General features: G+C 35.9%; 1 protein-coding gene across 3 annotated transcripts in view; it reads left to right on the top strand.

Annotated features, from left to right (window-relative positions):
- TCEAL9 (transcription elongation factor A like 9) overlaps positions 1 to 23,315 on the top strand; it is a 48,038-nt gene that overhangs the window by 5,765 nt on the left and 18,958 nt on the right. The window lies entirely within an intron of this gene.

The following is a 23,315-nucleotide window of genomic DNA, read 5'->3' as shown; positions in this document are numbered from 1 at the left end:
AGAATAGATTCTGAAAAGTAAGATTGCTTGATCAAAAAGTATGTGATCTCTTAGATTTTCCAAGTTCCCTTGCACATATGTTGGGGTCCCAACGTAATATCTTATATTACCAAACGTAATATAAGACACTTCTAAAACAATGCTCGGTAATCTTTCCATCTCCTTTCAGTGATCTTGGAAACCATGTGTATCATCTGGAACACATGACTGTGAGATGAATGCAGGCTAGATACCTGAATAATCAATAGAGCAGAGCCATGCAGGAAAACCAATAACTCTCATTAAACTATGATGTGAATGAGTAATAAACTGCTTAAAATTCACTGAGATAGTCTATTTCATCTTAATATACTGTTTTACCCACACCTCCAATTTCAATCCCCTTCCCACAATTAAACACACTAGTTTGATGGATATCCATCTAGAAATTTATATATTTCTGTTTTGCATTTTAACTAAATATTGTAAAATTACATCTATTGCCCTGTTGTTTTTATGCAACAATATTCCTGGAGGTGTGTCAGTATAAGAATCTTATTCCTTTTATTTATTGTGTAGTTTCCTTGATATAGATAGACCACAGTTTATTTAACATTTCCATTTTTTTAAAGATTTTATTTATTTGACAGACAGAGATCACAAGTAGGCAGAGAGGCAGGCAGAGAGAGAGAGGAAGGGAAGCAGGCTCCCTGCTGAGCAGAGAGCCTGATTCGATTTGGGGCTTGATCCCAGAACCCTGAGACCATGACCTGAGCCAAAGGCAGAGGCTTAACACACTGAGCCACCCAGGCGCCCTAACATTTCCATTTTGATGACTTGAGCTATTTCCAATACTTTGGTTCTTACAAGCAATGTCATAATAAACATTTATCTATGCTTTCCTGTGCACCTGTGTGCATATATCTCCATGGTAATATTAAGTAGTGAGAGTGCTGGATCATGTGATATGTACATATTTTTGTTGGTTTGTTTATTTACCACAAAGCATACCATAAACATATCAATCACCTCCAAAGTCCTGATGAATATTGATGCAAAAATCCTCAACAAGGGCTGCCTGGGTGGCTCAGTTGTTAAGCCTCTGGCCTCAGCTTAGGTCATGATCCCAGGGCCCTGACTCTGGTCATGATCCTGGCTCTCTGCTCAGCAGGAACTCTGCTTCTCCCTCTCCCACTCCCCCTGCTCGCATTCCCTCTCTCACTATCTCTCTGTCAAATAAATAAATAAAATCTTAAAAGAAAAATCCTCAACAAAATACTAGCAAACTAAGCCAGCAGAAGGATTTTATATCCTGATGAATTGGGGTTTACCCACAAAATTCAAGGGTTATTCAACATATGAAAATCAATGTCAAAATCTTATATTAATATAGGAAAAGGAAAAACACATTATCGTCTCAATTGATAGAGAAAAAAAAAGCATTTGTCAAACTCCAATACCCTTTCATAATAAAAACACTCAACAAACTAGGAATATAAGCAGATTGTTTCAACATAATAAGGGGCATTTATGAAAAACTCAATGCTAGATCATACTCTATAGTGAACAATTGAAAACTTTCCATGTGAGATCACAAATAAGACAAGGATCTTTGCTTCCATCAGTTTAGTTCTGAAAGTTCCAGCTAGAGAAATTAAGCAAGAAAAAAAATTGAATCCAGATTGGAACAAAAGAAGAAAAATTATTTTTATTTGCCAATGGCATTATCCTGTATATAGAAAATGCTAAAGAATATGTAAGAAGTCTACTAAGACTAATAAATGAACTTGGCAAATTGCCAGATACAAAATCAGCTCTTCCAAATTGGTTGTATTTCTATACACTAGGAATGAGCAATCAAAAAATGAAATTAAGAAAACAATTCTATGTACAAAAGCACAAAACAGAATACAATACTTAAGAATAAATTTAAGGTATCTCAAGATCTGTACACTGAAAATTACAGAATTGCTGAAAGTAATTAATAAGACCTAAATAAATGCAGAGATGTTCCATGTTCATGGATTGGAAGACTCAATATTTGTTAAGACGACAATAATTCCCAAAGCAATGAAAGAATTGAATGCAATTCCTATCAAAATAAGAAGTCTATTTTTGAGAAATAGAAAAGCTGAGAGTAAAATTAATATGGAATTGTGAGAAATCCCAAATAAATAAAAAATACTGAAAGTAAGAAGACTCGCACTTTCTTATTTTAAAAGCCTACAAATTTATAGTAAAACCATGTACTTCTGGCATAAGAATAGACATGTAGATCAATGGAATCGAACTGAGAGTCTAGAAATAAACCCATATATCTATTGTCAATTGAGTTTGAGCAAGGATGACAAGTCCTTTCAATGGGAGACAGAATAAGCTCTTCAACAAATGGTGATGAGACAACTGAAAATCCACATGCAGAAGAATGAGATCAAACCCCTGCCTCATGTTATTCCAAAAATAAAACTCAAAATGGAAACAAGCCAAATGCCCATCAACTGATGAGCTGATAAACAAAATGTAATGTATTCATATAATGGAATACTATTCCACCCTAAAAAGGAATGAAAGACTGATAACATGCTACAAGGTTCAAGGATGAACCTTGAAAAAAAAATATGCTAAGTAAAAGAGACCACACATGAAAGGTCACATATTGGATGATTCCATTCATATCAAATGTCAAGAATATGTAAATACATAAAGACAAAAAATGAATTAGTTGTTGTCAGGGTTGAAGAGAGAACAGAATGGGTAAATTGGTAAAGGGACTCATTTGTGGGGGTAATAAAAATGTTTTGGAACCAGATAAAAGTGAACAGTTGCGCAACAAAGTGAATATTCTAAATGCCACTGAGTTATAAACTTAAAATAGTTAATTTTATTTTATGTGAATTTCACCTCAATACAAATATTAAACATGTTTTAATTATTAGAAATATTTCCATATTTTGCTCCTAAAAGGCTATACCAATTAACAGTTGCATCAACAATGCATGGGAGTATCTATTCCATCTCATCATAGCCAGGACCATATTAAAAACCTTTTTAACCTGTAGTCTTTTCAGACTAAACCAGTTCATGAAAACTGCTAATTTCTCTAAACTCTTCTTGTCCTATTCCTTGTAGTCCAAAATCATCCTCAAAATATGTTCATGTCAATGGGTTTTAACTACTTAGCCAAAATGTCAGCCAAATGTCATTTCCAGTAGGTCAGTTATGTCCTCTTAAACCTAGCTCAGAGCTAGAAATACAGTGATTTCTATTTGTATTTTTTACATTTAGAACCATGGACTTATACCTATGTTGTAGATATAATTCTAACTTTACAGATGAAAAAGCAGTTTCAAAATTTTATGCAATGCCTTTTAACACTGGAGTAGTCAAGCCTGAGATTCTAGCTCCAATTTACCTACTTTTCCATGTGTCCTCCCTATGAATTGATGAGACCTACCTGTCAATATCTATACATTCATGTTATGATGGCCATACTATGTTGTGAATATATAGAGGTTTACTTAATGGTACTCCCTGATGAGGATAAAGATGGCAATGAACTCTTGTCCCTTGGGTTGAGAAGTCTGGGTCCAGATTGTCTGGTGTCCAAGTGAGCATAATATTAGAGCATTATAAAAAAAATTATTTAGCTCTTACTGCTGAATTTGAAAGGCTATCTTTATCATATTCTAAAAACCAAGTTGTTCTGAGATCTGTCAACTTCAAATGCTCTTCCTTAGTTATTTTCTCTATTGTCAAGAAGTCACTTTTAAAAATGTATTACTTTGGGGAGCCTGGGTGGCTCAGTGGGTTAAGCCTCTGCCTTCAGCTCAGGTCATGATAAGCGTCTGACTTTGGCTCAGGTCATGATCTCAGGGTCCTGGGATTGAACCCTGCGAGCCTTGCATTGGGATCTCTGCTCAGCAAGGAGCCTGCTTCCTCCTCTCTCTCTCTCTATCTCGCCTGCCTCTCTGCCTACTTGTGATCTGTCTGTCAAATAAATAAATAAAATCTTTAAAAAACAATAGATAAAGATAAAAATGTATTACTTTATCTGGCACTACAAGTTCACCTTTATTATTTATTTTCATCAATTTCTTTGCTTCTTATGAGCATTTGTAATTCAGAGGAATTTTTGAACATTTTTTTCCAAAATACACTCTTTGTGATTTAAATTATGAATTTATGCATAATTGACATTTTTACAGTAATTATCCTACATAAGATCTTGGACTCCTATCTTCTAAATAACCAAAAGATGTACTTCTTACATATTCTCTCAGCATTCCATGATAACAAGGCCGCAAGCTGCTAAACGCTCATATGTAAATAACTCAAAGTTCCTTTTTATTCTGGAGAAGGTGGCGGTTTCTTCTTCACTACATCATCCCCCGAAAAAAAATTTTTTTCTAACAGTACATGTCTCACAGGACCATGGGAGAAAGAAAGAAAATACTGAGTAGCAGTGATTTTTATAAGATTTTGTATTTTGAAAAAATTAATCCATTAGATGGTAACAACACATAACAGTGAGGCCAGCAGGTAATTTTTCACATTATTCCAGGAGAAAAGTGACTGGGGGGAGGGGTCCTGAACCTGAACCAGGGCAATAACAGACAGTAGGATTGGAAAACAAAAGTGGACAGAGGTGGAAGATAATTAAAATGTTGGGTTCTCAGGAACTGGTTATTGAGGAGATTGAGGGAAGTAAGGGAACAAAAGTGAAGGATAATATCCATGTTTCTGACTTTGGCATTTAAAAGTATGCTGGCATCATTCATTTAAACAGGAAGCATGATAGTGGCTTAAATGTGTAGTGGTAGAAGAATTGGAGAGGAAAACTAGTCTTCTTTATTGTTTACCTTTTTGTTTATTGTTTTTTAATTTTTTCCTTTTAAAAAATTTTAATTCCAGTATACTTAACATGCAGTGCTGTATTATTTTTTCTTTACTTTAAATGTTTATTTTAAAGCTATCACATTCTTTTTTTTTAAAGATTTTATTTATTTATTTGTCAGAGAGAGCACAAGCAGACAAAGTGGCAGGCAGAGGCAGAGAGAGAAACAGGTTCCCCGCTGAGCAAGGAGCCCGATACTGGACGATACTGGACTCGATCCTAGGACTCTGGGATCATGACCTGAGCCGAAGGCAGCAGCTTAACCGACTGAGTTGCCCAGGCATCCCTAAATTTTTATTTTAATTCCAGTTAGTTAATTTACAGTGTCATATTAGTTTCAGGTGTATAATATAGTAATTTAACAGTTCCATACATCAACTGGTGCTCATCACAACATAAAGCGTTCTATTAGTTTCAGTTGTGCAATACAGTGATTCAACAATTCTATACATTACTCAGTGTTCATCACAATAAGTGTACTCTTAATCCCCTTCACCTCTTTCACCCACCCACCACCCACCTCTCCTTTGGTAACCATCATTTTGTTTTCTGAAGGGCCTGTTTTTTGGTTTGTCTCTTTTGCCCTTGTTTGTTTTGTTTCTTAAATTCTGCATATGAGGGAGGTGATATGGTGTTTGTCTTTCTCTGACTTATTTCACTTAGAATTATACTTTCTAGCTCCATCCATGTTGTTGCAAATGGCAAGATCTCATTCATTTTTTTTAAAGAATTTATTTATTTATTTGACAGACAGAGATCACAAGCAGGCAGAAAGGCAGGCAGAGAGAGAGAGAGAGAGAGAGAGAGAGAGAGGCAGGCTCCCTGCCGAGCAGAGAGACCGACGTGGGGCTCCATCCCAGGACCCCGGGATCATGACCTGAGTCAAAGGCAGAGGATTAACACACTGAGCCACCCAGGTGCCCCAAGATCTCGTTCGTTTTAATGGCTGAGTAATATTCCGCTGTGTGTGCATGTGCATGTGCATGTGTGGAGGGGTGTGCCACATCTTCCTTATCCATTTATCTATTGATGGATACTGCTTCCATAATTTGGCTATTGCAAATAATGCTTCTATAAACATAGGGGCGGATGTATCTTTTCCCACTGGTGTTTCCATTTTCTTTGGGTAAACACCCAGTAGTGGAATTATTGGATCATATGGTAATTTTATTTGTAAAGTTTCAGGAATCTCCATAATGTTTTCCACGGTGGCTCCAACAGTTTGCATTTCCACCAACAGTGCAAGAGGGTTCCCCACATCCTTACCAACACTTGATATTTCTTGTGTTGTTGATTTTAGCCATTCAGACAGGTGTGAGGTACTATCTCATTGTGGCTTTGATTTGCATTTCTCCGATAATAAGTGATGCTGAGCATCTCTTCGTATGTCTATTATCTGTATGTCTTCTTTGGAGTAATATCTGTTTTTGTCTCCTGCCCATTTTTTTAAAGATTTTATTTATTTTTATTTGACAGGTAGAGATCAAAAGTAGGCAGAGAGGCAGGCAGAGAGAGAGGGAGGAGGAAGCAGGCTCTCCGCTGAGCAGAGAGCCCAATTCGGGACTTGATCCCAGGACCCTGGGATCCTGATCTGAGCCGAAGGCAGAGGCTTTAACCCACTGAGCCACCCAGACGCCCCTCTTCTGCCCATTTTTAAATTGGATTTGTTTTTGTGGTGTTGAATTGTATCAATTCTCTATATATTTTCGATACTAAGCCTTTATCAGATATGTCATTTGCAAATATCTTCTCCCATTCAGTAGGTTGTCTTTTAGTTTTGTTAATTGTTTCCTTTGTTGTGCAGAAGCTTTTCATTTTTATGTAGTCCCAATAGTTTACTTTTGCTTTTACTTTTCTTGCTGCAGGAGATAATATCTAGAAAATTGTTGTCATGGACAATATCAGAGAAATTATTGCTTATGCTCTCTTTTAGAATTTCTGTGGTTTTGAGGTCTTTAATCCATTTTGAGTTTATTTTTGTGTATGGTGTCAGACAGTGGTCCAGTTTTAATCTTTTGAATGTAGCTGTCCAGTTTTCCCAGCACCATTTGTTGAAGAGAGTAATCATGGGTTTATTTCTGGGCTCTCTATTCTGTTCCATTGATCTATGAGTGTATTTTTGTTCCTGTACCATACCATGTTTTGATTACTTCAGCTTGGTAGTATAAATTGAAATCTGGGATTAATCTGAGGATTGTGGTACCTCTAGTTTTTTTCTTCATTTTCAAGATTGCTTTGGCTATTTGAGATCTGTAGCTCCATACAAATTTTAGAATTATTTGTTCTAGTTCTGTGAAAAATGCTTTTGGGATTTTGATAGGAATTGCATTGAATCTATAGATTACTTTGGACATTTTTATAATATTTGTTCTTCCAATTCATGAACATGGAATATCCATGTTGTTGCAAATGGTGAGATTTCATTCCTTGTAATAATGGCTGAGTAATATTCCACAGTGTAGTAGAATATTTTCCCACTATGTAGTAAAAATTTTTGCCATCTTTAATTTCTTTCATAAATGTTTTATAGATTTCAGAGTATAGGTCTTTCACCTCCTTGGTTAATTTTATATTCCTGATATATTATTATTTTTGGTGCAATTACAAATGGGATTGTTTTCTTAATTTCTCTTTCTGCTGCTTCATTATTAGTGTATAGAAGTGAAATGGATTTTTATACATTGATTTTGTATCCTGAAACCTTACTGAATTCATTTATTAGTTCTACTAGTTTTTTGGTGGCATTTTTAGGGTTTTCAATATATAGTTATATGTCATCTGCAAATAGTGAAATTTTATTTTTTCTTTACCAATTTGGATGCCTTTATTTATTTTCCTTGTCTGATTGCTGTGGCTAGGACTTCCACAATTATGTTGAATGAAAATGGTGAGAGTGGACATCCTTGTCTTGTTCCTGACCATAAAGGAAAAGCTCTCATTTTTTCCCGATTGAGTATGATGTTCACTGTGGGTTTTTTCACTTATGACATTTATTATGTTGAGGTATGTTCTCTCTAAACCTACTGTCAAAGACTTTTTATCATAAATGGCTATTGTACTTGAAAATGCTTTTTCTACAACTATTGTTGAAATAATTGTATGGTTTTTATAATTTCTCTTATTGATATGATGTATCATATTGATTGATTTTCAAATATTGACCCACCATTATATCCCAGGAAAAAATCCCACTTGATAGTGGTGAATGATTTTTTTAACATATTGGTGGGTTGTGTTTTTTATTGAGGATATTTGCATCTGTATTTATCAGAGATATTGGGTTGCAGTTTCTTTTTTGTGGTGTTTTTATCTTGTGTTGGTACCATGGTTATGCTGGCCTCATAGAATGAATTTGGAAGCTTTCCTCACTCTTCCATTTTTTTAAAAGTTTTGAGAAGAATAGATATTAACTATTCTTTAAATGTTCGGTAGAATTTCCCTGTGAAGCCATATGTGAGGGAAACTAGTTTTAGAGACATATTTAAAGGTTAGATCCCAATAAATATCCCAGCAATTTATTTTGTTGGTGTCAATAAAGTCACTTCAGTGTTTATAGGGAGAGGCAAAAGACCCAGAAAAGCCAACACAATGTTAAAGAAGAATGAAGTTTGAGGACTGATGACACTACTATCCAACTACAAGACTTATCATAAAGCTATAGTAAACAAGACAGTGTGGTATTGGCAAAAGAATAGATGGATAGATCAGTAGAACAGAATAAAAAGCCCAGAAATAGACCTACAAAATATAGTCAAGTGATCTTTGACAAAGGAACAAAGGCAAAGAAATGTACTTCAGTAAATGGTCCTGGAACAACTGGACATCTACATATAAAAGAATGAACCTAGACATAGACCTTATGCCCTTCACAAAAATTAAATAAAAAATGGATCATAAAACTAAGTGCAAAGAAATCAACACAGGAAAATCTATATGACCTTGGATATAATAACTTCTTATTTTCATTTCATTTTGTTAAAGATTTTATTTTTAAGTAATCTCTACACCTAATGTGGGGCTTGAATTTACAGCTCTGTGATCAAGAGCCACATGTTCTATCAACTGAGCCAGCCGGGCCCCCCAGATGATAACTTTTTAGATACAACTCCAAAATATAATCCACGAAAGAAATAATTGATAAGTTGGACTTGATTAAAGTGAAAAACTTCTGCTCTGTGAAAGGCGATGTCAATAGAATGGGAAGATAAGCCGCAGACTGGGAGAAAATATTTGCAGAAAACACATCTGATAAAGGACTGTTATCCAAAATACCCAAAGCACTCATAAAATTCAACAGTAAAAAAGCAAGCAACCCAATTAAAACACGGGCCAAAGAACATAACAGATACCTCACCAAAAAAATATATAGATGGGAAGTAAGCATACGGAAATATTCTCCACACCATATGTAATCATGGAAATGCAAATTAAAACAACAACAGGATACCACTATGGATCTATTAAAATGACAAAAATCTAGAACACTGAGAATATCAAATGCTGCCAAGGTTGTGGAGCAACAGCAACACTCACTTACTTATTGCTGGTGGGAATGTGAAATGGTATAGCCACTTTGGAAGACTGTGAATTTCAAATTGCTCTAAAAACGTTTTTTAAAGACTGTTTTAAAAAATATATATACACAAATGGGATCATACCCAAATAAAAGTCAGAGTCTCCAGGACTTGTTGATTGATTGTATAGGATGAGAGAGAAGGCATCAAAGTTGGTGGTATGTTGACACCAATTACTGAAATAAGGTTCATGAAAAAAAGGAGAAGGAATGGTGTGAGGGAAAGTTATAAGGGCAAGAGAAAGATAGCAAGATCATACTTGGACAAGTTGAGTTTGAGATGTCTGTGGAAGATCCAGATGGAAGTTTTATATATTCTAAATAGAGACAATGGAACTTGTGTCTAGGATCACATGCTATATAGTCAGACAAACCTGGATATAAATTCTAGATGTGACTCTTCATTTAGCTCAGTGAACTTAAGTATGCTGTATAACCTCCTTGAACCATGATAGACTTACCTGTAAAATGGGAATATTATCTGTAGTATCTACCTCATGATCTACATACATATATCACCTGGAAAACTTTCATTCTTTTAAAAAATGATAGCTATTGTGAGCAATAGACATTTATTGGGCATGCTAGCACATCCAGAAAGCTGCTATTCGTTAATTGTCTAGCCAACAAAAATTGCTTTGTCAGCATTCTAAACAGTATATGCTATATTACAGAGTGCTTTTTTTCAAAGTTCTAGCCCAGCTCACCAGGCAGGGAGCTTACACAGGAGTGGGGTAAAACAACGTACTAGAAATAAGTAAGCATATGTCTTACCTGTATCCTGTCCATGTTTCGTATATAAGCATACCTTGGAAATATTGCAATATCTCCAAAGCAAATACTGCAATAAAGAGAGTCACATGAATTTTTTGTTTTCCCAGTGAAGATAAAAGTTTATATTTCTGCTCTACTATAGTCCATCAAGTGTGCAGTTGCATTATGTCTAAAAATATGTACATGCATAATAAAAAAAATTTCATTGCCAAAAAGTGCTAACCATCATCTTTGCTTTCAGTGATTCATAATAATTGTTTTGCTAGTAAGGGATTTTGCTTCAATGTTGGTGGCTGCTGACTGATCAGGATGATGGTTGCTGAAATTTGGAGTGGTTGTGGTAATTTCTTAAAAGAGACAGCAATGAGAAGCTTTCCGCATTGACTGTTTCTCTTATGAACAATTTCTCTGTCGCAAGCAATAGCATTTTACCCACAGTAGAACTTCTCTCAAAATTGGGAGTCCATCCTCTCAAATCCTAACTGCTGCTTCATCAAGTAAGATTTCTTTTGTTTTCATTTCTTCTTGTTTTCATTTCAACAATCTTTTGTTTTCATTTCTTTTTGTTTTCATTTCAACAATCTTCACAGCATCTTCACCAAGAGTAGATTCCATCCCAAGAAATCACTTTCTTTGCTCATGACCCTGAGATCATGACCTGAGCCGAAGGCAGAGGCTTAACCAACCACGCCACCCAGGAACCTTCCATCAGAGCTTTTGGGTGACCAGGTTCATTTGTCAATGGGCAGTAATATTTTGAAAGGAATCTTTTTTTCTTAGCAGTAGGTCTCAACTGTGAGCTTCAAACATTTTGTAAACTATGTTGTAAATAGTTGTGCTGGCTCTCAGGCTTTGTTGTTCCATTGATAGAGCACAGGCAGAGTAGATTTAACATAATTCTTAAGGGCCCTAATATTTGCAGAATGGTACTTGAGTTTTGGCTTCAAGTTAGTCACTGCAATAACCCTACCAAGAGAGTCAGCCCTTCTTTTGAGGTTTTGAAACCAGCCACTGACTTGTCTTTAGCTACAAAAGTCTTAGATGGCATCTTCTTCCAACGGAAAGCTATTTTGTCTACATTGAAAATCTGTTGTTTAGTGTAGCCAGCTTCATGAATTATCTTATCTAGATCTTCTGGATAACTTGGGGCAGCTTCTGCATCAACACTTGCTGCTTCACCTTGTACTTTTATGTTATGGAAACATCTTCTTTCCTTAAACCTAATAAACCAATCTCTGCTAGCTTCAAACTTTTCTTCTGCAGCTTCCTCACCTCTCCCAGCATTTAGAGAAGTGAAGAGACTTAGAGCTTTGTTCTGGATTAGGTTTGTTTTTTAAATTTTTTATTTTTTATAAACATATATTTTTATCCCCAGGGGTACAGGTCTGTGAATCACCAGGTTTACACACTTCACAGCACTCACCAAAGCACACACCCTCCCCATGTATTAGGTTTTGTTTTAAGGGAATGTTGTTGCTGATTTGATCTTCTTCCCAGACCCCTAAAACTTTCTTCGTGTTAACAGTAAGGCTGTTTCACTTTCTAATTCACATGCTCAATGGAGTAGCACTTTTAATTTTCTTCAAGAGGTTTTCTTTTGCATTTACAACTTGGCTAATTGTTTGGTGAAAGAGGCCTAGCTGTCAGCCTATCTTGACTTTTTACATGCCTTCCTTACTAAACTTAATCATATCATATCTTTAAAAATGAGAGACGTACAACTCTTCTTTTTACTTGAACATGCGAGGTTACTGTAGGGATAGTAATTGACCTAATTTCAATATTGTCATGTCTCAGGGCATAAAGTCCTGAGGAGAGGGAGAGAGATGGGGAACGACTGGTTGATGGAGTAGTTAGGACACACATACATTTATGAGTTAAGTTTGTTGTCTTACATGGGTACGGTTTGTGGTGTCCCAAACAATTACAACAATAACAGCAAAGATTACTAATCACAGATCACCATAACAAATATAATAATGAAAAAGTTTGAAATATTACAAACGTTATCAAAATGTGATACAAAGTGAGGAAATACTGTTGAAAAATGAAGCCAATAGACCCGCTCAAAGCAAGGTTGCCACATACATTTAATTTGTAAAGAATACAATATCTGCAAAGCTCAATAGAGCAAAGCACAATAAAACAAGATATACCTTTACCATTTTAGAAGTAGCAGCACAAAGTGGGGCTGGCTGAAGATCCAGAATCATAGTAAAACTTCTTTTTTTAAATCACTACAAATATCTGCATATGTTCTTTTACTAGAATGACACCACTACAAAAATACAACACTCGTGCTTATAACACACACACACACACACACACACATATCTTTGATGCAAAGGAAATAAAGATTTGTCAAAGAAGACGTGCTAATAGCCAATAGCCCTAAAAGGAATTGTAGCCCCTTTCTGGTAAACAGAGAAAGGATAATGAATGTCCCAGGGAGGGGCACTAAGAACTAAATACAATTAAGTAAAATGACTAAGAGTGAGCTAATGATCAAAAGAGAATACAGGGGTGCCTGGGTGGCTCAGTGGGTTAAAGCCTCTGCCTTGGGCTCAGGTCATGATCCCAGGGTCCTGAGATTGAGCGCCCCGCATGGGGCTCTCTGCTCAGCAGGGAGCCTGCTTCCCCTCTCTCTCTGCCTGCCTCTCTGCCTACTTGTGATCTCTGTCTGTCAACTATATAAATAAAATCTTAAAAAAAAAGGAGAATACAAACAAAGCTTCAGTCAAGAGATTGAATACTGGGAGAAGCAACATAGTCACAACAGATTTTCAGATCATGTCAATTCGGTAGTTTTTTTTAATTTTAGTAAAACATATATAACATAAAACTTTCCATTTAAATAATTTTTAAGTGTACAGAACAGTGACATTAATTTCACTCACAAAGTTATGCAAACATCACTCCTATCTATTTCTAAAACTATTTCAGGAGCCCAAGCAGCAACTGTATCCAGTAAGCAATAACTCTGCATTTTTCCCTCCACCAGTTTTGGTAACCTCCAAATCTACCATCTGTTTCTATTAATTTGTCTATTTTAGATATCTTATATAAATGGAATCATACGATATTGTCCTTCTGTGCCTGGCTGACTGCATTTAATATAATTTTTTGAAGATTCATCCATATTGCAGCATGTTTCAGAACTTCATTCATTTTTATAAATGAATATTATTCTATTGGATATATATACTGCATTTTGTTTATACATTCATCTGTTGATGAGAACTTGGATTTTCCACCTTTTACCTATCGTGAATAAGATTGCAATGAAAATTCATGTGCAAATATATGTGTACCTGTGTTCAGTTTCCTTTGGTATTCTTTTGTCTACCTCTTTTGTGGTTTTGTCACAAATTACGTCTTTACCCATGTGTATCTAATAACATAAACTTATAATTATTTTTATGCATATTTCTTATGTCAAGCAGGCAATAAAAAGTGAGTTACAAATTAAAAGTGTAGTAATACTGGCTTTTATATTTGCCCATGCATTTACCTTTACCAGAGATCTTTATTTCTTATATGACTGAGGTCGTTTCATTTGAATACCTTTTAGCATTTCCTGTGGGGCAGTTTTCTTAGTAACAAACTCACTTAGCTTTTGCTTTTCTGAGAGTGTCTTAATTTCTCCCTTATTTTAAAAGGACAGTTGTACCAGATATAGAACTCATGGTTCACTTATTTGTGGAGCATAAGAAATAACATGGAGGACATTGGGGATGGAGAGGAGAAGTAAGTTGGGGGAAATCAGAATCAGAGACAAACCACGAGAGACTGTGGACTCTGAGAAACAAACTGAGGGTTTTGGAGGGGAAGGGGGTGGGAGTGTGGGTGAACCTGGTGGTGGGTATTCAGGAGGGCACATATTGCATGGAGCACAGGGTGGGGTGCATAAACAATGAATTTTGGAACACTGAAAAAATAAAATAATACAAAATTTAAAGAGATATATATATATACTTTGTTATTCATTTCTTTATTTCTTTTCTAAGGTTTTATTTATTTGACACAGAGAGAGGGGTCACAAGTAGGCATAGAGGCAGGAAGAGTGGGAGGGGGAAGCATGATCCCCACTGAGCAGGGAGCCTGATGCAGGGCTCCATCCCAGGACCCTGAGATCATGACCTGAGTGGAAGGCATAGGCTTAACCCACTGAGACACCCAGGTGCCCCTTTTCAGTACTTTCAATATGTCATTGCACTGCTTTCTGATCCCCATGATTTCTAGTGAGAAATTAGATGATAATCTTATTGAGTATCCTTAACTTGTGATAAGTCACTCTTCTTATTGACTTCGACTCTTTTTCTTTCAATGGTTCAATTTTATGTCTTGGTGTAGATCTTTTTTGCTCTATCCTTGGAGTTGTTGAGATTCTTTGATGTGGAGATTTAATGTTTTTCACCAAGTTAAGTAGTTTGGGCCATTATTTTTATTTCATCTTGAGTCACTTTCAGTAGTTTCTGTCTTTTATATGGATGTGTCCATTTAATCTAAGTTATTGACTTTGTTGCATTTAGTTGTTCATAATATTCCCTTATAACCCAGTTTATAACAGTAAAGTTGATAGTATTGTCCCCTCTTTTATTTTTCGTTGTAGTAATTTGTCTTTTCTCTTTTTTCAGTCTACCTAAGTTTTGTCAATTTCATTCCTCAAAGAACCAATATTGTTAATTTTCTCTATATTTTCTTTTCTGTATGTCACTAATTTCTTCTGTAATCCTTAGAATACTCTTCCTTCAGGCTGCTTTCAGTTGAATTTGCTCTTCTTTTTCCAGATTTTGTTTGTTTTTTGTTTTAGCAAATTGGGAAATTTTCAGCCACTCTTTTTTTTTTAAAGTAAGTTTTATGTCCAACTTGGGGTTTGAACTCAAAACTCTGAGATCAAGAGTTGTATGCTCTACTGACTGAGCCAGTCAGGCATCCACAGCCATTATTTCTTTGAATATATTCTTCTACTCTTTTCTCTTTCCTCTTTTTCAGGTACTCCCATTGCACATATGTTGGTGTGTCTTACATCTTTTGAGTCTCTGATCATTTTTCTCTATTCTGTTTTATCCTTGTTCTTCAGATTGCACAATGTCATTCTTCAACTTCACTTATATTTTCTTCTATTGAAATCTGTTGAGCACCTTTAGTGAATTTTTCATTTTCATTATTATACTCATCTGATTGAGTTTCCATTGTTTTTCTTATTTTTAAAAATCTTTGTTGATATTCTCTCTATATTGATATTCTTTATTTATATCTCTGATATAAAACATTGTCTTCATATCTTACATTATTTCTTTAAGCATTGTTTGTTAGTTCTTTGAGGATATTTATATTGGCTACTTTAAAATCTTTGTATGTTCAGTCTGACATCTGGTACTTCTCACAGCATAGTTTGTGTTGCCTCCTTTTTCCTGTACATGGGTCTCATATTCTTCTTTCTTTGTACTGACTTTATATGCAAGGACTTTTTTCTTTCTTTATAAGACTTTATTTGAGAGAGAGAGAGAAAGGTAGAGAGAGAGAAAGAGCTCAGGAGCACAAGCCAGGGAGGAGGATGGGGTAGAGGGAGAGGGAAGCAGGCTCCCCGCTGAGCAGGGAGCCTAACATGGAGCTCAATCCCAAGACCCTGAGATCAGGACCTCAGTCGGAAGCAGATGCTTAACCAACTGAGCCACCCAGGCATCCCAAGCCTTCTTCTTGATTAGGCCCTGTCCTTGGACTGTCAAGATTAGTTTTAGTTTTGTCAAGATTAGTTTCATCCTCATTTTAGCAAGAATCCTGGTAAGCTAGTTTAGTAAGAATCCTTCGACCCTTGAAAGTCAATTAAGTTCCTCTTCCTCCACCCTTGATATCTAATCAAGTTCCTGTTAGTAATTTTAATCCAATGACTTTTTCTCCTTGTGTATTGATTATAAAAATCCCCTGCTGCCCCTGTTATAGTAGTTGGAATTAAGTTCAACCTCAAGGAATAAATCTTATCATATTTTACTCTGTACAATGCAATTTTCTTGATAGAGTATTTTGTAACTTTTGTTGAAATCTGCACAGGTTAGGTAGTATATTTTAACATATTTGAATACAAATTAACACCCCCCCACCTTCTGCATTCTTTGGTTTGGTTGTTGTTTGCTTGCTTGTTTTGTGACTTAACTAGGTTATGTTAGTGAAGCTGTTTCCCCCACTGTGTGAACATTTTGGGTATCACTCCTCAGAGGGTGCAAACACCCCCCCACCTTCTGCATTCTTTGGTTTGGTTGTTGTTTGCTTGCTTGTTTTGTGACTTAACTAGGTTATGTTAGTGAAGCTGTTTCCCCCACTGTGTGAACATTTTGGGTATCACTCCTCAGAGGGTGCAAACAGTTGTTTTTGCCAACACACTTTTTGACTGTCTCTTTCTCTGATCTCTGTATTAAGCTGTTTGCTTCATTTGGTATTACACTTGGCCTATTAGGCTCCGCTAATTATAGGCTGATTGATCTGTTTTCAACAAAGCCCTGGGGGATAAAATGCTTAAAAGTCTGATCCAATTAAATTCAATCAGGTATAGTTTTTGAGGCCAGTCTTTCAAGTTTATTCTGACCCTCAGGAGACTCTTATTTATTAACTCTCCCCCTAATTTTCTCTGGTGTACTAGCTGGCCTCTAGTTTAACTTGTTGCTTTTATTTAAGGAAAGCTAATGTTTTCTAGTGTAAGTTTAAGCTTTATCTTCCCCAGACTGTGTTTCAAATTGAGTCCTCTCTTTTGGGGATAGCTGAGAAGCTATTTTTATGGGTTACTTCTCTCCCCGGGCAAAAACTGTGAACTGCTACTTTTGGCAGGACTGTAGACTCTGGTTTTATTTGTTTATTTATTTATTTGATTGCTTTTCCTGGTATGAAATCTCTGCTCTAAGAGGAATCTATGATGAGGGCATTTAGGACCCCTTTATTCTTGGTCTGCCTTGTTGGGTAAAACAACCGTCTTTTGGGTAGTGACTGGTTACTAGAAAGGAACCCATGACTTCTTGGTCACATTCACTAAGAATTTAGCTTCTTCAACTCCAATTTGGAGGAGGTAAGAAATTCTGGTGACCTGCCCTCCCAGTGAGACATAAACCTTGATTGGGAACTGAGGGGGAAAGTAAGCTCTGTAATTTTGGCTGTGCCTCCAGAGTATAGTTTCTGTTAAGCTGAGCTGGAGGTGAAGAGGAAGGAGGCAGCAGGTCTTGGTTCAAATGCCAGGAACCCTTATTGTTTTTACCAAGTTTTGGTAGATTTTCCTTTAATGAATGTTTCTTCATGGGCTATTTTCCTTTAGGATAATTCCTAAAGACTTATTAAATGGTTAAATGTTTAATTGTTGAGTGGGTCTTCATAGCTCTTCCTGTTGTCACCATAAAAGTGGGAATTATGTCAATTTTTAAATTACCATGCAGTTTCACTTAATAGATATAGGACTGGTTAGATTTTCTATTTCTTCTTTTTTTCCATTTTGGTAAGTTGTGTTTTTTATAAATTCATGGATTTAATCTAAATTTTAAATTTACTAGAATGACATTTTTCTTATTATTCTATTATTATATTTTTAAAATCTGTAGAATATGTACTGTTCTTCTTTCTTTTATCCTTGGGACTTATATTATGTCTTCTCTTTTTTTCTTGGACAATTTTTGATTCATTAGTATTTACATGCAATTAACTTTTGTGTGCTTCTTTTTTTGTTTCATTTCTTTTTTATTAATTTCTATTCTTAATTATTTCTTGTTTTAAGAATCATGTGGTTTTGTTTTCCCCAAAAAATTTATTTTAAGGCAAACATAAGATAATTTTTAAGTCTTTCTTTAATTTTAAGATTTTAAATTTTAAGATTATTTTTCAGTCTTTCTTTTTTCTAACATATTCATTTAAAGCCATAGAATATTTTATTAAGCACAGATAGCTGCCTCCCACGGGTTTCCATTTGTTGTGTTTTCATTATCATTCAATAAAGGTAATGCTAAATTTGATTGTAATTTTTGTTTTTACTCATGAATTACTGAGAAATGTATTGCTTAATTTCCAAACACTTTGAGATTTTTGTTGTTTCCATTTGTCATTATTAGGTTTATTTGTCATCCGAGAACATATTCTTAATTATTTTAATATTTTAAAATTTGTCACTACTTGGTTAAAAGACTGAGTAAAAGGTTGATTTTAGCAAATGTCTCCTGTTTGCATTTGAAAAAAAATGTATATTCTCCAATTGTAGTTTGTATTGCTCTATATGTGTAAATTAGGTCAGCTTTGTTAGTCTTATTGCTTAACTCTTTAATACTTCTGCTGATTTTTTCTAATTATCCTATTAGTTATTTAGAGAGGTATATTTACATGTTCCACCACAACTTTACATTTCTCTAATTTTCCTTTTATGTCTGATATTTTTTGTATTGTATATTTTGAAGCAATGTTAGTAGAAGGATACAGACTTACAATTTTAGTACCTTCCTATAAGATTGACAGTTTAATCATCATAAAATATATCTCTCTATAATCATATAAAAAAATGGGCAGAAGATATGAACAGACACGTCTCCAATGAAGACATACAAATGGCTATCAGACACATGAAAAAATGTTCATCATCACTAGCCCTCAGGGATATTCAAATTAAAACCACATTGAGGTATCACCTTACACCAGTTAGAATGGCCAAAATTAGCAAGACAGGAAACAACATGTGTTGGAGGGGATGTGGAGAAAGGGGAACCCTCTTACACTGTTGGTGGGAATGCAGGTTGGTTTAGCCTCTTTGGAGAACAGTGTGGAGATTCCTCAAGAAATTAAAAATAGAGCTTCCCTATGACCCTGCAATTGCACTCCTGGGTATTTATCCCAAAGATACAGATGTCGTGAAAAGAAGGGCCATCTGTACCCCAATGTTTATAGCAGCAATGGCCACGGTCGCCAAACTGTGGAAAGAACCAAGATGCCCTTCAATGGACGAATGGATAAGGAAGATGTTTTCCATATACACTATGGAGTATTATGCCTTCATCAGAAAGGATGAATACCCAACTTTTGTAGCAACATGGATGGGACTGGAAGAGATTATGCTGAGTGAAATAAGTCAAGCAGAGAGAGTCAATTATCATATGGTTTCACTTATTTGTGGAACATAACAAATAGCATGGAGAACAAGGGGAGTTAGAGAGGAGAAGGGAGTTGGGGGAAATTGGAAGGGGAGGTGAACCATGAAAGACTATGAACTCTGAAAAACAATCTGAGGGGTTTGAAGCGGCAGGGGGTGGGAGATTGGAGGAATCAGGTTGTGGGTATTAGAGAGGGCATGGATTGCATGGAACACTGGGTGTGGTGCAAAAGTAATGAATACTGTTATGCTGAAAATAAATAAATAAATAATAAATATTAATTGATTAATTAATTTGATATATATATATATATATATATAGTAATATTTCTTGGCTTATGGCTTACTTTGACTTTCAGTCTTTCTGTGTCCTTAAATTCATGTTGTGTCTCTTGCAGCAGCATTTGATTTATTACTTCTATCAAGTGTGATTTGAAGTGTTTAGTCTGTTTATATTCACTCTGATTATTGATCTGTGTGTATGTCTTTCATCTTACTATTTGTTTTCTATCTGACCCTCCTATCTAGGTTCCTACTGATTAAACTGGACTACAAAGCCTTAATAAAGGCTACTTGTGGATCCCCTTAAACTTGTGTTCAAAATTAAATGCACATATGTGCGTAGGGATGGATGAATCCATTTATTCAAGGTGTATGTATATGCTAAGAAGAGAGTCTATAGTTCTCATTAGTTTAGGAAGGGAGTTTATGATATAAAAATAGTGAGGGTCACACAGCTAGTAAGAGGCAGTGCGTGGATTTTGTTCCAATGCCTGGACTCTTACAAGTATCCTGAGGCTATCATGGGTAAATTTTTTTATATCCTTACTGATATTTTTCTGACTGTACAATTAGTTACCAAGAAACTTCTGTTATTTTTTCTCACTATGATTGTGGATTTTTCTACTCTTCCTTTTATTTTGGTTTTTATTTTTGCTTTATGTCTTTAGGTGCATATAAATTAGGTATCATAATACAATCCTGGTGGATTGGTCTTTTTTTCTTTATTAAATATCCTTTTTTATAAATCCCCATTGCCTTAAATTCTATCTTGGTTGATATTTAAAAAGCAACAACAGCTTTTTTATAGACACAGTTTGCATAATATACCTTTTTAAATTAAGTTTTAATTCCAATATTGTTAACATACAGTGTTACATTAGTTTCAGGTATACACTGTAGTGAATCAACAATTCTATACATTACTCACTGCTCATAATGATAAGTGTACTCTTTAATCCTCTTCACCTATTTCACCCATCCTCCTGCCCACCTCTGGTAACCATCAGTTTGTCCTCTATGGTTAAGAGCCTATTTCTTGACAGGTATCATATGATTGGTTTGTCTCTCTCTTTTTTCCTTTGTTCGTTTTGTTTCTTAAATTCCACATATGAGTGAAATCATATGGCATTTGTCTTTCTCTGACTGACTGACTTTGGGTAGCATTGTACTCTCTGGATCCATCTATGTCCTTGCAAATGGCATTATGTCATTATTTTCTATGGCTGAGTAATATTCCATTATATACATATACCTCATCTTCTTTATCCATTCATCAGTCAATAGCATTTGGACTATTTCCATAATTCGGCTATTGTAGATAATGCTTCTATATGCTTTGGGGTGCATGTATCCCCTTGAATTAGCATTTTTGTATTCTTTGGGTACATACCTAGTAGTACAACTGCTGGATCATAGGGTAGTTCTATTTTTAACTTTCTCAGGAAACTCCATACCATTTTCCAGAGTGGCTACGCCAGCTTGCATTCCTACCAACAGTACAAGAGGCTTCCCTTTCCCTTTCATCATGTCCTCACCAATATCTGTTCTTCCTTGTATTGTTGATTTTATCCATTCTAACAAGTGTGAAGTGATCCTTCATTGTGGCTTTGATTCTCATTTCCCTGATGATAAGTGATGTTGAATATCTTTTGATTTGTCTGTGGGTCCCTCGATGTCTTCTTTGGGGAAATTTCTATTCATGCTTTCTCCCCATTTTCTAATTTGATTGTTCATTTTTAGGGTATTGAGTTGTAGAAACTCTTTTTTAAAATTATTTGACAGAGAGAGAGAGAGCGAGAAAGGGAACACAAGCTGGGCGAATGAGAAAGGGAGAAGCGGCTTCCCACAGATCAGGAAGCCTGAACGGGGCTCGATCCCAGGACCCTGGGATCATGACCTGAGCAGAAGGCAGATGCTTAACAAATGAGCCACCCAGACACCCCTAGAAGTTCTTTATACTAAGTCTTTATCACATATGTCATTTGCAAATATCATCTCCCATTCTGTAGGTCGGCTTTTAGTTTTGATGTTTACTTCACTGTGCAGAAGCATCTTATTTTGATGAAGTCCCAATGTTTATTTTTGCTTTTGTTTTCCTTGCCTCAGGAAATATATCTAGAAAGAAGTTGTTCTGTCCAATATCAAAGAGGTTACTGCCTTTGTTTTCCTCTAGGGTTTTTTTTTTTTTTAATTTTTTATTTTTTATAAACATATATTTTTATCCCCAGGGGTACAGGTCTGTGAATCACCAGGTTTACACACTTCACAGCACTCACCAAATCACATACCCTCCCCAATGTCCATAATCCCACCCCCTTCTCCCAAACCCCCTCCCCCCGGCAACCCTCAGTTTGTTTTGTGAGATTAAGAGTCACTTATGGTTTGTCTCCCTCCCAATCCCATCTTGTTTCATTTATTCTTCTTCTACCCACTTAAGCCTCCATGTTGCATCACCACTTCCTCATATCAGGGAGATCATATGATAGTTGTCTTTCTCCGCTTGACTTATTTCGCTAAGCATGATACGCTCTAGTTCCATCCATGTTGTTGCAAATGGCAAGATTTCATTTCTTTTGATGGCTGCATAGTATTCCATTGTGTATATATACCACATCTTCTTGATCCATTCATCTGTTGATGGACATCTAGGTCCTTTCCATAGTTTGGCTATTGTGGACATTGCTGCTATAAACATTCGGGTGCATGTGTCCCTTTGGATCACTACATTTGTATCTTTAGGGTAAATACCCAATAGTGCAATTGCTGGGTCATAGGGCAGTTCTATTTTCAACATTTTGAGGAACCTCCATGCTGTTTTCCAGAGTGGCTGCACCAGCTTGCATTCCCACCAACAGTGTAGGAGGGTTCCCCTTTCTCCGCATCCTCGCCAGCATCTGTCATTTCCTGACTTGTTGATTTTAGCCATTCTGACTGGTGTGAGGTGATATCTCATTGTGGTTTTGATTTGTATTTCCCTGATGCCGAGTGATATGGAGCACTTTTTCATGTGTCTGTTCGCCATCTGGATGCCTTCTTTGCAGAAATGTCTGTTCATGTCTTCTGCCCATTTCTTGATTGGATTATTTGTTCTTTGGGTGTTGAGTTTGCTAAGTTCTTTATAGATTCTGGACACTAGTCCTTTATCTGATATGTCGTTTGCAAATATCTTCTCCCATTCTGTCAGTTGTCTTTTGATTTTGTTAACTGTTTCCTTTGCTGTGCAAAAGCTTTTGATCTTGATGAAATCCCAGTAGTTCATTTTTTCCCTTGCTTCCCTTGCCTTTTGCGTTGTTCCTAGGAAGATGTTGCTGCGGCAGAGGTCGAAGAGGTTGCTGCCCGTGTTCTCCTCAAGGATTTTGATGGATTCCTTTCGTACATTGAGGTCCTTCATCCATTTTGAGTCTATTTTTGTGTGTGGTGTAAGGAAATGGTCCAATTTCATTTTTCTGCATGTGGCTGTCCAATTTTCCCAGCACCATTTATTGAAAAGGCTGTCTTTTTTCCATTGGACATTCTTTCCTGCTTTGTCGAAGATTAGTTGACCATAGATTTGAGGGTCTATTTCTGGGCTCTCTATTCTGTTCCATTGATCTATGTGTCTGTTTTTGTGCCAGTACCATGCTGTCTTGATGATGACAGCTTTGTAATAGAGCTTGAAGTCCGGAATTGTGATGCCACCAACGTTGGCTTTCTTTTTCAAT

Source organism: Mustela putorius, unplaced genomic scaffold (assembly GCF_011764305.1).
Source record: "Mustela putorius furo isolate JIRA1106 unplaced genomic scaffold, ASM1176430v1.1 tig00003901_pilon_pilon_pilon, whole genome shotgun sequence".
Taxonomy (NCBI): domain Eukaryota; kingdom Metazoa; phylum Chordata; class Mammalia; order Carnivora; family Mustelidae; genus Mustela; species Mustela putorius.
The sequence above is the reverse complement of the archived record's forward strand: the minus strand, read 5'-3'. Positions and strand labels throughout refer to the sequence as shown.